We start from the raw sequence: 10,826 nt of genomic DNA on the forward strand, positions 1-10,826 counted from the left end.
AAACAATGTAAAGGGAGAAGCATTCCTTCATCTATAAAAGGAATGCCTCCTCCCACAACTCAACACATTCCACAAATCATCCATCCCATTACATGCTTTGTAATCCCCCTTGGGCCGCAAGGCTCAACACACTAGTATAAGCTTTCAAGTGGACGTAGTCTCCCGCTAAGGCGGAGACGAACCACTATACATCTCGTGTCAATCTATCTCTCTCTATCTCTCTCTTTATTTATAGCTAACTAGAGTCCCCTCGGATTTCTAACGTTAACAAAGAACAAAACTATATATTTGTTCAATGATTTTTTGAAACTGTACTATATTACAAGAGGATATACAGTAATCAAGTTAGAATAAAGCAGCTATCAAACATGCTATGAATGAGAAGATGATCAAGAGGCTAGGAGAACATGTAATAGCTAGCCTTATACACCATGTAGCTGCAGATATGTCTGAGCATTGATCTTGAATCTCAATTACACAAGCAACCTACTCCATTTTCTTTTCTCAACTGCATTCCAAGCACTCGGTTCTGGCGTGTTAACGGTGCTATAGTAACCTGCCATTGCATTTGTGTAAACAGTAAGCCACAGCGAACCAACAAGTAAATGTTTAGGTAGAAAGTACACCAAATCATACATATAACTATGTATGAGCAGAATTGAAACTAAATTTCAGATCAACATCAAAATATGCCAATCTGCATTTCTAAATTCCAGATCTACCTAAAATCACACAGAGTAAGCACGGAAAAAATCAAATCATAATTCAGCATCAAAAGTCAATACTAATCCACAGCACAAGTCAAAACCATATGCACATTAGAGTGTTTTTCCATATGCACATTCCACATTATAAATGGAGTTTCAAGAGCTATGCTTAGATACAAACGAACCGTGTTGGAAAACCATGACAACTAATCAAAAACCTTATTAAACCAATGACACTAAAAAGCAGACTTCTCATTATTTTCAAAACACCAAGAGCTTCTCATATCATCTGCAAATTCAATTGACTACATTGAAGGATTTGTTATAATTAACAGAACAGGTCTTCTTAATAACTAGAGGTCTTCCTTCAATCCTAAAGATCCAATTCAAGCAAGCCAATTTAACTCAGACAGAAAAACACTTTAATGCATAGAAATAGTATTTGGCCATAACCCAAAAGAAACTGATGTCATGGATCAAGTGAGACACTCCAAGCGAAAAAAAAATAATAATAATAATAATAATAAAAATATATATATATATATATATATATATATATATATATATATATTATCCCTCTTATCTTCCGATGATACAAGATGATATTCAATTACTAAAGTACTTATTCAAGTTTTTGAGGATCCAGTAAAGCTACACACATAATTGATGATTCAAATGAATATAACTGATATTAAATATAGCAATGCGAAGCAGGTTCCAGGTCTAACATTCACAGCAAACACTATAGTATTCAGACTCCAAATTCACAAAACTGTTGCCAATTTCCTCATCGCAATCCTACAAAACTTAACTCCTAACACATGATACTATGATAGTAATTAGTGATCAGAAATTCACAGAGACTGAAAATCGACTTGTGCATCGCAACTGAAATGCCTAAAAACCCTAACAAAGCAACACCAAAGTAAATATAAAGTAAAATGCAACTTCATCCCTACACTTACCTTGATGGTGAGGTTGAGAGGGAGAGCCCAGGCGATGAAGTTGTACTTGGAGGCTCGTCGTCTCGCCGAGCTCTTACCAGAGCCTCGAGGAGCACCGATCCCAACTGCAGGGCGTGATCAATGAGCTTGATCTGATCGGCGTCGGAGTCGCGGGAGTCGAGGATCCGCTCGAAGGAGAGATCAACGGCAAGGGCGGCGAGTCGGAGAAGCTGAGGAAGGTCTCAAGGAGGTGGTCGTGGTCAAGGAGGTTGAGATGGTAAGGCCGTAAGGGTTTGTGTGGAGAGAGAGAGAGAGATTTTGGTAAAGGGTTGAATCGATAACATATTAACGGAGGGAGAGAGAGCCAGCAGTGGCAGTTTTTGTAATTAAGTTTATTCTAGTGGTAGCTAGGTTGTTAATAGGTGCCCTTAATTATCATGGGGACATTTGTGGTGTCTGGATTATCATAAAGTACTTTAAAATGACCTCTTCTATCATCATCGTCCCTAAATTAAATACAAATAAATAATTAGATATTATTACTTCACACTCTTAACCGTATCTGTATCAGATACTTATCCGAATATTTAATATAAAATATTAATTTAGTATTTTATTTAGTAATGAATACGGATTTTTGATTTTAATAAATGTATTAACTTATTTTGTTGATTATATTTTTTATTTTGTCACTGTTATTAGTACCCATAAAACAAAGAATACTAAAAATATAAAAGAGTGTCATTTGCTCTACTCAAATGATACGGTTAGAAAAGTGTATCCAAACTGGGTAGCCACTAGAGATTTTGCTAGTAGTGGCGCGGAGTGTTCTCAGGCGAATATGCGGGCCAAAACTAGATCATGCTGTCTTAGTCGCTGGGACGTTTAATGATATTTATGTAAGATATTTCAAAATTTTAAATTCATGGGGTGAGAATTGGGGGGAAAAAGGGTACATGAGAATAATCAGAGATGATATCCCTGGAGGCCAGTGCGGCATTGCTTTGCGTGCTTCATATCCAACACTGCCAATTCCTCACAAGTAGTTAATTTTAAAGTTTTCGATGAATAATTATTGTAATAAATAAAATTGAAGTATGAGACCTATATGAAATGGACCTAATCCCCCCCCCCCCCCCCCCCCCCAATTGATTAGAAATAAACTGGCTTTAATTTGTGCGACTGACGACTTTGCATGGTCTTGATCGAGCTGAGCGGACAAGCAATTCTTTGTATCAATTAATTAAACTTGCAGTTTTGCCAAGTTCCATGAGGATCAGCAACGCCTGGTACCAAAATGTTCTTTATCTGTATGGACATATGAACAAATTGACCTTAACAATTAGATCGGCAAAGTGAAAGAGAGATGTATCCTTACTAAGGTAAAATGTATGAGTATGTACAAAAGAGGTAATGCTCTCTTGCTAGACTTCAAATATAAAACAAAATGTTTGACTCTTGATTATAGACTGTAAAGCTTTGCACAAAAGACGGAAGAAAAAAATATAAAACAAAATGGCTTACCCTTGATTTTAAACTCTAGAGCTTTGACACTTAGCTACTGATGTTTTATTTTACCCTTGGTCAGCGAATAAACAAACTCTGGAAACTCTGATTCGAATGTGAAATAAACCAGAAGTAAAAACCAAATAATCATATAGTTAAAGCTTGTATAGCCCACCTTTTATTTGAAACTCTGCAGCTTTGACACTTTAGTTGCTATTCTGTTTTAAACCTGCACAGAAGCAGTTGGTCAAAAAAAAAAAAAAAAGAGCATTATAGCCCAAAAAAAAAAAAGAAAAAAAAAAGAAAGAGAAAACCAAGAAGGTTAGGCATTACCAATTTAGCATATCGGTAGTAGTTAAACAAATTTATTAAGAAATTCAATACTAACATCCAAAATTGCATTAGATCAGCTTTGTCACAAACACCCTTTAAACCAACCATATTCAGTCCTTGATAAATTGATACATCTGTCACAAACGAAATCTTGCACTTTTTGCAATTACTTTTTTCTTTGTCAAATGCGAGAAAAGAAAAAACCCACATAACAAAATTCATACTCAATCGGAAGACAACCAAACAACAGATCAAACCCGAAAACCCAAAATAACACAATATTCAGATGCAAGTACAATCAGCCGTCAGAATCGCGCAACAAAATTATCAAATGAAACCTTCAAATTCTGGAGCCTTACCGATTTGAATCTCTATTCTTCTTCTTCTGTAGATATTCCAGCCAACAATAGTTAGAACTGCGGAAAACAACCGGAGAACAAATCAAACCAAAAACGAAAAAACTCAGCCCCTAAGAACTAACCAAATCAAAGCTTCAAACTTTGGAACCTCACTCACTGATTTCAATCCCTTTTTCAATCAAAAGCTTCTTACCTGAGATCTATTTCGAAATAACAAAAAACACAGAATGATTCAAACCACAAATCCAATACCTTCCAACCGGTCTATTGTCACCGAGATCTTCTCCTTTCCTTGCAACCGGTCTATTGTCACCGAGATCCTCTCCTCTCCTCTCTCTCTTCTTTCGCTTTTTCTGATCATGAACTCAATTCCAGACCCCGATCGTGACACCTATCCAACACTGACAAAAGCAAGGACGAAAACGACTTTTCCACCAGCTTGATATTCTCCTCGAACAGTGAGGGAAAAAACGGCTTTTCCGCCTCTTCTTAGGAACAGTAAAACAGTGGCCTTAGTTCACGCTTTATATATAAAATAGAATAATTGGCGTCCGTCCATCAGCTTGTTATATATACACCCAAATCTAGTCTGTAATCTCTTTCAACTCGGAGAAAGCTAGGGTTACACTTACACCACCGTAACGATGAGGAGTCGCCTCCTTGCTTTCCTCCTCCTCCTTTCCCGTTTGGTTTTTGCGGCAGCCCTAGCCCGAGATTCTGATGATCAGGTGTGTCTTGGTTGTTTTCAGCCCATTGAGAACGTCAGCGACCCCAATCTGAGACTCATGGCGGAGTTTGCTATCTCCCAGTACAACACAAGGCAATCTGAACCCCGGAATCATTTGGTCTTCCGAAACGTGGTCCGAGCCGAGTCCCAGCTCGTGTGAGGAATCAATTTCAGGCTCGTCATTGCTGCGGTGAATCAGTCGTCGCCTAGCCCACCTCAGAATTACGAGGCTCTTGTCCGTGTTGATCTCTGGGAGACTCAGAAGAAGTTGGCCTCCTTTACGATGGGGTAAATTGAATGTACCCCTCTACCTTAGTTTTATATTTTTATATGATGAAATAAAGTAATTAAGGATTTGTGTGTGACTTAAATTATAATTGTTCCATCCGAAAATAAATAAAAAGTTATAGTTCAATGTTCTGATCTGAATTTCTCTCTTAATTTTAGAGCTTTCTGTTGTAATGAAGTAACTAAGGATATGATTGATCATGAAAGTTGAATATCTGATCTTCAACGGATCTGATATATATATATTCTTGTATTGATTCTTGTTCTTATTTTGGGTTATTTCCACTACTTTGGTGATAATATTAATTGCTAATGAGTATGGCGAGGAGTATTTTCCTTCCTGATTTTGAATGAATGAGATTCTTCAAGTAAGAAATGGATATAAGCCACTATGAATGAATCCACATTCTTGTCACGATATTTTACTAGTTTAGAGTAGTTTTGATTCATGCTTGAAGCCTCAGCTGTTCTTGAGGGTTTGATTCTAGCTAGCTAAGCATCAGGATGTCCAAAATGTTTGTATTGAGATGGATTCTGATGTGTGTTTTATTCGATCGGCTGTCTCTTTGAAGTCTTCAAAATGTGATGAAGTATGAACGCTCCAAATTTGCATTTATATATTAGTTAAGTTTTATTTATTTATTTTTCTTTTTTTTTTTGGTGAACAAGATGTAAGTAAATATTTTACAAATGATAAAAATAGAAAGATCATGGGACAATTAACACATAATTAAATAGACTTTCATCTAATTGGTGGGAAACGTGGGATGAATTATGAATAAATTAATATATTAGGTTAGAAAGTTTTTAATTTTTTATTAACTCGGCTCTTTACTGAGGAATTATGGGTTGGCATAAGGTACACATGTATAGGCCAGCCCGCCCACCTGACCGTAGACTATGCTCCATCCTTGATCAAAAGGCAATTAATCAGAAGAAAAAGAATACTCTCAAGTGACTTTTTAATTTTTATTTAATTTAATAATATTTAATTATATAATTATGAATATATATAGACGTAAAAGGAGTAATATAAGTGATTGAAAAATCTTTAAAATTAATTTTAATAATTAAGCTAATAATATATTTGGCTTTTCCTTTACAATTAATGATCATCAGATCATTCCCTTTGGGCCCGTTGGACCCCAAGCTATCCACAAAAAAAAAAAAAAGATCATCAGATCATCCATTTTCTGCTTCTTCCCTCACAATTTTCGCACCAACAACCAACAATCATCCACCTACTCTCATATTCATTTCTTCTCTCTCTCTCTCTCTCTCATATCCGTCTTTTCCTTTAAATCATTCAATCATCCATCCAGCTTCCATTCATTCTTTTTCTCACCCAGAAACCAGAAATCTTGGGATTTTGGGATTTTTTTTATAGCCATTCTGGGATTTGGTAGTTCTAAACATTGCAAGCAAAAGTTGCCTTCCGCAAAAGCCATTTTCAAAAGCTACTGAAAGTAACTTCTGATTTTCTGCTGCGCGCAAAAGCGCTTCTGCCTAAAAGCTAAAATTCTGGAATTTAGTCAATTTACCAAACAGCATCAGTTTGCACCAGAAGCGCTTTTGGTCCAAAAGCAAGCTCCAAAAGCAATGCCAAACTAAGCCTAAGTAGCCAGGTAAAATGGGATTTGAGAAAAGAGAGTTTTTCTTATTAGTAGTACGTACTAGTGTTGCTCAACAGTTCGGCAACATCAACAGCCACTAGTCCACTTTCAGCCAATTCTGATGATCTCATCAAAATGTTTGAGGATTGGGCTCTCGAACACAAACACATCTATCCCACTTTCATGCAGTAGGATAGACGTGTTTGTGTTCGAGGGCCCAATCCTCAAACACTTTGATGAGATCATCAGAATTGGCTGAAAGTGGACGGGTGGCTGTTGATGTTGCCGAACTGTTGAGCAACACTAGGGCTACTAATAAGAAAAACTCTCTTTTCTCAAATCCCATTTTACCTGGCTACTTAATCAATTGTATGGAGTGATCGAGCTAGGGGCCGGGGCTCTTAATTTATAACAAGTCTACGTAGTGTACTAGTGTTCTGACTGACAAGAAATGATGCACGATCGATAAGCAATTCAATTTTGTTTATTATCTTCGTCTATACGTTTGCTATAGTGGCGAAATTGTGCATGAAATTAAGGAATTCAGTTTTATTTGATCAGTTCGTTTAGTTTTATCATAACAGGCTATCTTTTTTTTTTGAATAATAACAAGCTATCTTTTGTACGTGTAAGAAAAATTCATCATAAATGGCCTAGTCTATTTCGTGTTCTAATTGGCTATACATAATTTCTTTAATTATTAATTAGTGCATTGCAGCTAGACTTCCACCAAACAAATGAGAATCGACCATCTTTCTTGTTCTATCTAGTCTACCACAATTAGCTATATATAATTTAATTTGGTCTATAACTACATAAAATTTCAAAAAAGAGCTTTCCCACTAATTATCAGTGCATTACACATATCTTCCTTCAAATAAATGAAAACATTTTTCCTCTTTTATCTACACTAGTCCATTTATATGAACAATCGGTTTTAAGCCTTTTGTTTTTAGTGCGTATGTAGTGATTATGTATAAAAATTGTCTTTAAAATTTTAGGGCCATTGAAAATGTTTGCATTATACTTTAGCAATCTAATCTAAACCTTCATAAAAGAAAAGAAAAGAGATTTCGTTTTGAGGCTAGGACTTTTGGTAGAGGGACTCTGATTGTGAAGTTGTTGTTGAAGCGGGTTGGGCAAGTGCTACTGGAATGTGTCATTTTAAAAAGGTATGTAGGGCCCGTTTGGAAATGGAATTTGGATTTGGATTTTGATTTCAAATTTTATGTATTTCAAATCTAAGTAATTGAAATCCTAAGATTTCAAATTCGTCTATTTGGGTAACAATTTTTTTTTTTTTTGAATAAGAGAATGGTCTTTATTGCAACTGAAACTAGCCAACATGGTCTTTGGCCAGTACATCAAGAATACAAGCTGGTGGATCGTTAGTCCAAACAGCATTACAATGGTCATCAAAAGCTAAACTGGCTAGCCTATGTGCAACCTTGTTGCACGATCTAGGAGCAAAACAGATTTTGATATCTGGCCCAGTATTCAAAAGAGCCCGAATATCTTCAATTATAGCTGCATAAGGCAACAGATCATACCGAGGGTTTTGAATGTCCGTTATGGCTTCCAGACAATCGGTCTCAACCATTGCAGATTGCCCAGGATAAGTAGAGAGTAGTTTCAACCCTTCCTTAATAGCGAGAAGTTCCACCTGTTTGGCATGCTCCACATACTGGACTGGACAAGTGAAAGCAGCCTTGAAGTTGCCTTGAGTATCCCTTAGTATTCCTCCGAGGCCACCTCGAATTTGCTGTGGTACAAAGCTCCCATCCACATTGACTTTCCAGTGACCGTTATTATCAGGTGACCATGTACGTTCTCGCCGGCAAGCTATAGCTATAGGCACAGGTTGCTGGGCCTTGCAGAATTCCTCATGCCACGATAGAGCAGCAAACATGATCTCCTTAGGTGGTTGAGCTGTTCCATGCCAAAACATGTTATTTCGATTTCTCCACATTGCCCATATTCCCATGAGAAGCTTATCGAAAATGTCTTGTTGAAGGGTTAGAGCCTTGTCTAACATCCAGACCTTAAAGTCCATGTGATGTTCAATAGACTGTTGAAAATTGAAAGGAGGTGCTGACAGAATGGCTTGTGCAGTAGGGCACTTGCAAAATAAGTGCGTTCGATCTTCATACCTTGCAGGACAGAGAAAACAATTGGTGTCCCCCATGTATCCTTTGCGAAGTAGTGAAGTTTTCGTAGGCAACAAGTCATTACAAGCTCGCCATGCATGGATCTGAACTTTTCCTGGAACCTTTTCTTTCCAAATTTGCTTCCACAAAGGCTTGAAAGAGTCCCCATTGGAAGTTGACGCAAGCGTTGGGCTGAGTACATGAGCTCGAGCAATCCAATACGCCGTTTTGACACTGAAAAAGCCCTTCTTCTCAGGCTTCCAATACATTCGGTCTGCAGTTGTTCTTCTACTCAATGGAATGCAAAGTATTCTCTCAGCAATATCATTTGGAAATAGTGAATGCACAATATCATGTTTCCAAGTTGTGGTAAGCACATCAATTAGTTCAGAAACTTTCTCAAACCTGGAATTTGCCGGTTTTTGAATTCGATATTGAGGACAATTAGGGATCCACTTGTCATCCCATATATGGACTGACCTACCATCTCCGATACGCCAGTGAACACCTGCCTGCAACACTGGCCTCCCTTGCACAATACTTCTCCAGGAGAATGAAGGAGCGTTTCCTAATTCAGCCTCCCAAAAAGATGTGTGCGGATAATATCGAGCTTTGTATAGTCTAGCAATCAGAGACGTTGGATTTGAAACTAACCTCCATCCTTGCTTTGCTAACATAGCTAGATTGTAAGCATAAAGATTCTTGAACCCCATGCCACCTTCAGCTTTAGTAAGACATAATTTCTCCCAACTTCTCCAATGAATTCTTTTTTTCTCATCTGTGTCTCCCCAGAAGAAAGAGGCACACAATTGTTGGATATCATCACACAATCCTTTAGGTAAAAGATAGCAATTCATTGCATATAAAGGCATTGTTTGGGCAACCGCTTTGATAAGAGTTTCCTTACCAGCAATGCTAAGAATCTTTGATTTCCAACTAATAAGCTTCTTGGACAATTTCTCCTTGATGTACTCAAAATTGGCAGTCTTTGATCTACCCACTCTGAGAGGAAGTCCCAGATATCGATCATGTTCCTGAACACATGTCACATTTAAAATAGAAGCCAATTCATATTGCTTACTTGCTTGGACATTCTTGCTAAACACAACACTGCTTTTCTGAAAATTTACTTTTTGTCCGGAAGCTTTTTCATAAATATCTAGCAATCGTCGATATTGTGTGCATTCCTCTGCATTTGCTGCTCCAAATAGAAAGGAATCATCTGCAAAAAATAAATGGTGCAGAGTGGGAGCCTGTGGACACATTTTGAGCCCAGAAATCATATTGGACTCCACGGCCTTCGATATAAGGGCAGAAAGCCCTTCTGCACATAGGATGAACAGGTAAGGTGACAAAGGATCACCTTGCCGGATTCCCCTAGATGGAGAGATAACAGGAGATGACTCACCCTGAATTAACAGAGAATAATGCACTGAGGTCACACAATTCATAATAACTTGAATCCAGTGAGGTAGAAAACCCAACTTGGTAAGCATGGCACGGAGAAAATTCCATTCAAGTCTGTCATAAGCTTTGCTAATATCTAGCTTCAAAGAAAAGAAACCTGCCTCTTGATTCCGGAGCTTATACATAAAATGTGCTACCTTTGTGGCCACAAGAGTGTTGTCAGATATTAGTCGTCCAGGAACATATGCACTTTGGAGAGGGGAGATGATGTCTGGTAACCAGGCTTTGAGCCTATTTGCTAATACTTTTGAACTGATCCTGCAAATAACGTTACATAATGCAATAGGTCGAAAGTGCATAGCAACCGTTGGATCTTTTATTTTTGGGATCAAACATAAATGTGTATAATTATATTCCTCCCAAATCTCACCAGTATTGAGAAGATTCCTGACAGCAGTGCACACATCAAGACTTACAGTATTCCAATATTTTTGGTAGAAGAAAGGAGTCATGCCATCAGGTCCTGGACTTTTAGATGGGTGCATCTGAAACACTGCTTTTTTAATCTCCTCATCTGTATAAGGCTTATTGAGATCCTGATTCATGTATTCAGTGACCTTTGTTGGGGTAGCATCAATGACCTCCTGGAGCGCTTGGTCCTCCGTGCCTTCTGTAGAGAATACTTGAGTGAAGTACTGCATGAGCAAACGTTGAATATCTTCAGGTTCAGTTTGCCATGCATTGTGTTCATCCCTCAGTCCCCTAATAGTATTTCGACTTCTCCTGTTGCTAGCC

General features: G+C 37.7%; 1 long non-coding RNA gene across 1 annotated transcript; it reads right to left on the reverse strand.

Annotated features, from left to right (window-relative positions):
- Window positions 1–256: 256 nt before the first annotated feature.
- On the reverse strand, window positions 257–5,058 carry LOC133745881 (uncharacterized). Its single transcript, XR_009863859.1, has 5 exons — window positions 4,102–5,058; window positions 3,850–3,906; window positions 3,333–3,386; window positions 1,673–2,959; window positions 257–556 (listed from the first exon to the last, which is right to left on the reverse strand). It is a non-coding gene; the product is annotated as an uncharacterized LOC133745881 (long non-coding RNA).
- Between the last annotated feature and the right edge of the window lie 5,768 nt (window positions 5,059–10,826).

Source organism: Rosa rugosa, chromosome 4, assembly GCF_958449725.1.
Source record: "Rosa rugosa chromosome 4, drRosRugo1.1, whole genome shotgun sequence".
NCBI lineage: Eukaryota > Viridiplantae > Streptophyta > Magnoliopsida > Rosales > Rosaceae > Rosa > Rosa rugosa.